The following is a 6,059-nucleotide window of genomic DNA, read 5'->3' as shown; positions in this document are numbered from 1 at the left end:
ATGCCATCTGAATCGTCATTGGAAAGAAAAGGGCCCGTGTGAAGTTTGAGTGAGCGGCGCGGAGATGCAAAATTTGAAGTGGCCAACGCGCCGGGTGGCAAAATTTCGAGCCAGCCCATTTAGCTCCACAGTCCACACACACACCTAACCCTAATTCCCCATTCTCTCCTCCCGTCCCCTCAGCCGCCACCATTCCACCAGTCTTCCTCCGTGCGCTCCACGCCGGCGCCGCCGCAGAACAGGCCTTACATGTGCCGATCCATCGATGCCCTCTTTTCTCCCCTCTATATGCCTCGCCCCTCCCCATCTTTCCCACCACCACAGCCACCAGCCGCCCCCACCGCCATTCCAGATCACGCCCTCGAGCTGCGGCGGCAGTGGTGGCGGCGGGTCCGACTGCTGCGGCTGGACGACAGTCGACGCCGTCCCCTACCTCCCGGCGCAGATCAGTCCGCCTCCCTGGGTCGCAGTTGAGTAGCGCACGTGCCGCAGCGATCCCCATGATGCGCTGGCCATCTGAACCAAATCAAGGCCGACGAGGAGTCTCTAATGTCCTGTGCGGCAGCCACGGGTCCATCTTCAGTCGGCGGCGAGCTACGGTGAGGTACACATGGCGCTGATAGATGCAGTGTACAGGGGCGCCGCCGCCATGGAGCTGGCCACCGGCTTTGCTGCCGCGACGGGCGCTGCCTCCTCTGCTTTGCTAGGGCCCTCCTGCCCTGCGTTTATCTGCTGCTCCTTGTCATCATCTCCGTGGGTGAGCTCCTCCCCTGTAAGCTCTAATCTTACCTACGGCAGGGTTAGTCGATTGGTCGGAGTTCGTTGGTGATGTAAGTGGTTATCGGTTTAGTTATTTCTGGGTACATGTGTACTAGATAGGTTATGTTTCTTGGTACTCTGGACCTTGAAGGTATGTCATGTTAGAGAATGCAAGTCTGTATGTCATGGTCGTGTCCTCAATCTGCAAACAGATAAATCCTTGTCATGTTTTTTGTCCATGTGTAGTCCAAGATATTAACAAAATAGAAATGATCAATTAATAAAAAGGATTAATCCCAAGATTCACTATGTAGTCCATCTAGATTATATGTTTTTTCCTATAATAGAAGTATTTAATATCATAGGATAACTGTAGCTCAGAGACCATGGCCATGGTGTTGTTCGTACAGAAACCTGAGCCGACTTGCTTGTACAATTAACTTTTAAGATGTAATTTTCCATTAGTGAGCATGGTAATTGGAAAACACTATGTAATGATAAACTAATTAAAGAATATATATTCTTTAGAAATAATTGAAGAATAGTTCATACATTAGACATGAGCCCATGCTGCTGGGGTATGTGCCATGCTCGACGCATTTGATATTTTTGAGGTTGTCTTAAAGTTTGTTAACGCGCAGGCAATGCCCCTGAACCCCATTCTCCAGCTATCCGGCAGCGTGCTGGACGTCGTCCTCCTCGACGCGGCCATCCCCGACGAGCTCTTTTGGTCAGAGGAGGTGGAGCAGCAAGGCCTCCTATCCTCCAGCGCGTGGACCGACAGCTGTGTCCTCCTGCTCTCCTAGTGTGGTGAGCTTCCCCTCTCTCCCCCCTACCCAGGATCTGGATGATACTTGCAATTATGCAGCTATATATGAAACAAATCAGGTCTTGGTTCAGTTTGTATGTGTCGATTTGGTTGAACCTTGACTGAAACCGAAGCATCACATTTGGATGTTCGATTTTCATTAGTATGTACTACTTGTTGGTTCAAGCAAATTGCTTGATACAATTGTAACTAGGGCATCTCTGTATGGTTCAAGAACCAGCACAATCTCTGTACTTTCTGGAATGTAGGAGAAAACAAAGCACAAAATGTTTTAAAGATACACACGCACAGTTCCAGAGATGAGCAGTAGTGAAGTATGAAGTTGCACGTTCAGTTAGTAACCAAGCATGGAATGTTGCTGTAAAAGGTGTTCATTTCTTTTACATACATGTATGACCATATATGCAGGCATCTTCATCACTAGATAGTTAACACATCAAGTAGTGTGCATCCATCCATGCAACGGCACTGATTCCCAAAACTTTTTTTTTGTAAGAGATAATTAGCTTCATGTAAATCTGTCTGACACTTGCAATTGTACAGCTTTGACTGAAACTGGATGTTCAATTTTTATTAGTGTGCACTACTTATTGGTTCAGTTTGGTTCAGTACACAACTTTGATTGAAATCTGACTAAACCTGATATCACATCTAATCTAATGCTAAGAAACTTTCAGGACAATTATCCGTACTGATTGTTTCCATGACAGCAAACTATATGCATATCTAGGATATGATGCAAGCATGCAGTAGCATGAGACCTCTTTCCTAATTCTAGGACATGATGTGAAGCTTGCATCTGATTTTAAGGTGTGTGTTCCTCTTTGATGTTTTCCTTTCTAATCCATTTCCCTTGATGCTTCATGCGATTCACATATGTACCATATATTCTGAATTCTGGATGCCACACAAATGTGCCAGGTATTCTTATTTTCTGATGTGCTTACTTGTGTTTGTAGGTATTGAATTACACTGAATTTGCTGGAGAACAACTTTTCCTAGAAAACTTAAAGAACAAGTTCTGAGGTGGAACTAAGGGGCTTTAGGTACGGAGATTGTCTGACAGCGGCACACGCGATGGTGCTCACATGTGCGATTTGGCAAGGAAGTATGTGATCACAGTATTGCTGTTGTCAGCGGCGGCTTCCCTCGCCGCATACAATTTCTCTCAATCAATATTTTATTTGCCAGATTGGTCCTTTGGCTGGTGAGAAATCATCCTGCCCAGGTTCAATTATTTAGATGATTTTGTTGCAGTATTTTGGTTAATGCCTTAGCATCTCTTTGCAGTATTTTGGTCTCCTGCAGGATGAACATGGGGATTGGTTGGGCCGGTGCTTCCAGACTTGCCTGAAATGGAATCCTCCAGTTGAGGTTTGTTTTTTTGCTACCTTTTAACTCTCTGCACCCTTCTTTTTTCCCCTCTCTTTCCAGCCATGGTGGTTTGGTTCATTATATTTGCTTGGATTGTTCCTGAAGTAGTCCTACAGTGTAGGTTTCATAGAGCTAGAGCATCCAAATAGTGTTTCTCCTATCAGGTTGTGTCTTTTAGTTTAAAAAGACACCGAGTTGCTTGGAGTGTCCAAAATTGCGCACCTTGCCGACAAAAAAAGATAGAAATACATCACATTCACATACATAGCTCCTTAAGCCTAGCGACAGACAGCTTGTGCACGGACACACGTCAAGCTTCCACACTTGGCTCAGGCACTCCACCAGGCTGATTGAGCTTGAGTAAGTCGAGTCGGTAGCTTAGTTGGTCGTCTGCGGATGCATGCCAAGACGCGCCTCCTACACTAGAGTAGCATAATTTATGGTATTGCTATCCTAATACTTAATACTCATACCTCATAGTTGAAAAAACAAACATAACAGAAACCAATGCCTTAAACCCAGGTTTGATTATTTATATACCAGCTCATGAGAAGGGAATCGAATGGTATATTGCTTGATTAAGCTGAGTACGCATTACCATGTGATGGCAACATATTCAGAGACTTACTCCAGGTCATATGAAATAGAGACCCAAAATAACATACAACTATGCAATTTTGACATTGTTTCCATTGGCGGTTTGGCACCACCCAAGCAGACAAGAATTTTGTGCACTTGATATTTTTTTCCCTTCCTCAACAAATTAATTGATTGTTTTTGTTAATTGTTGTTGCAGGAAGATTGATTCTTGCAGATGTGAGGGAAGAACTTGTGGAGAGGCTCACCTCGCTCTTCACAAAAGGCCAATACATACTTGTTGTACTACTGGATGAACTTATATTTTTATATATGTTTGTAAATGTTTCCAATGTGGCTTTAGTGATGTCATCTAGGATCCTTGTTGTAATGGACGATTTTTTTTAGAAATGGTAATGGATGAAATAACTTGGGAAATTGTGAACTGGGCCAAATTATGGGCTTGGTAAATCAAAATAATTGAGTTGTGTAAGTTTGTTGTGCTAGCTGGGCTGATGGATGGAATGGATTGTTTTTAAATTGGGTGAATATAATAAGCCCAGATTTTCATGTTGGGCTTTATTGGGCCAGCAAAAAAGGATATTGGGCCGGGCTAGACAGAAATAGGTGGGCTGAAACATTATTGGGCTAAAGTCCATGCTGGTGCCACATGGATGCCATGTTGGCGCCAAGTAGATGCCACGTCAGACCCATGCTGGTGCCACGCAGATGCCATGTCAGAACCATGTTGCTGCCACATCATGTCAATCCTTGACGGATTAGTCCGTCACAGAGGCCCGGGCCTGGGCGCGCTTGTGGACTAAGCTGTGACGGTCAGGATCCGTCATGATGGTGTAGTTGTCAAATTATGACGCGATATACATGACGGATTCTAAGTCCGTCACAGGCCTCCCTCCATGATGGTATTCCAGTGTTCTGTGACAGATTGAATCCGTCATGGATTAACAAGATTCTTGTAGTGTACATGATCGTTCCTCTTTAACTAACCACTCTCGGCCAGATTCTAAATAGATGATTAGTGGATGTGGTGTTATCGTACAGTTTAGCTGATGGCCCGTACAATGGTGCTCGATTAACAGTGATGTTACTAGGTAGTACATGCATAGTGGTGTATGTATGTAGTAGTATTGGCATGAAAATGGATTTTTTTAAATGAGGCAAAAGATTTGTCATTTTCATTTTTTAATAGAGAAGGTTTACATTTGAAGGCTAGAGGCCGGAATACAGTCCATGAATCTCGCGGCATAATGTTTCACAAATGCTTTGCTTCCGCAAGGCTCCTGGGAGAGCACTCCTCTTTGATCTTGGCGACCAACACTCCCACAGGAACGACACTGCTGTAGAAAACTCTAGTGTTTCATTCCTTCCATATTTCCTAGGAGATAAGCATCATCGATGAGACAAGCGGCCTTCTTGACGGAGCTTGCTTTTTGGCATTCTCACTCCACCAATCCTTAACCGAGTCCAGAACAATCCACTCATTGGGCCGTACATCATGGAGTGCAAGCCCAACTTTCATCATGCCCCCAACTCGAATGGTGTACCGACATTGAAAAACAAGGTGAGCCGCTGATTCCTAGACTTGTTGGCATAGCGGACATAGGTTGCAATTCGCCCACCCACGGCGCTGAAGCTTGTCAGACGTCCAAATCCTATTGTTGATGACAAGCCAAGCAGAAATTTTGCACTTTGGGGCCATTCAATTCTTCCAAACATTTTGATTCATATTCGTGTTCACCAAGCCAAGAAACCAATCCATGTATGCCGAGGCTGCGGAGTAATGACCATTAGTAGTGAGTTTTCAAGTGATGGAGTCCTGCATGTCCGGGTTTAGCTGGATGTGGGCGAGTCTTTCCCAAAGAGCAACAAAACTGGACAATGTGCTCAGAGGAGATGCCCGAAGCAACATTCACCTGGGAGATCTAGTAGTCATTAAGCAATGCCTTGTGAACTGAACAATTTTTTTTTGGACATGTCGTAAATTTTGGAAGCAATGTCTTTGGGCCTTATGCCATCTAGCCAAGCTGACTCCCAGAAAGTGGTGCAAAGACCATCACCCACCTGAACGGAGGCCGACTGGAAGATGATCCGATATTCTTCTAGTCAGCAATTAAGAATTAAGCCCAATCTATCCTCAACAATCTCTCTCTCTCTCTCTCTCTCTCTATATATATATATATATAGACAAATGTTTCCTACAAGCAGTGGTAGTTACCACCACTTGCATTTTGTATGTTGTATATAATATCTATCGAAACCGAGAGTATGGACGTGTAGTATGTAGTATATAATAATGATTAGGTAGTATATATACTAATTTTTAGGTAGTATGTATCATGTTTTGAGTATGCTCTTTTTTACGTAAAAATATGTATGTATTCCACAAATATAACAAAAACTATGGGTTCATATGCAATTTTTTCATGTAACTTGCTTTGAAATATCTTAGATATAGTATATGAACATACTTAAAATAATAAAATAATATATATAGTACCAC

The 6,059-nt window shown here is 43.7% G+C and overlaps 1 long non-coding RNA gene across 1 annotated transcript; it reads left to right on the top strand.

Annotated features, from left to right (window-relative positions):
- The first annotated feature begins 706 nt into the window (after window positions 1-706).
- Window positions 707-3,967, top strand: LOC119336278. The gene is made up of 6 exons (XR_005162348.1): window positions 707-757; window positions 1,401-1,569; window positions 2,299-2,398; window positions 2,548-2,795; window positions 2,879-2,962; window positions 3,759-3,967. It is a non-coding gene; the product is annotated as an uncharacterized LOC119336278 (long non-coding RNA).
- The last annotated feature ends 2,092 nt before the right edge of the window (window positions 3,968-6,059 follow it).

The sequence above is a fragment of the Triticum dicoccoides genome, chromosome 7B (assembly GCF_002162155.2).
Source record: "Triticum dicoccoides isolate Atlit2015 ecotype Zavitan chromosome 7B, WEW_v2.0, whole genome shotgun sequence".
NCBI classification, from domain to species: domain Eukaryota; kingdom Viridiplantae; phylum Streptophyta; class Magnoliopsida; order Poales; family Poaceae; genus Triticum; species Triticum dicoccoides.
This window is presented reverse-complemented; position numbering and strand designations above follow the sequence as displayed.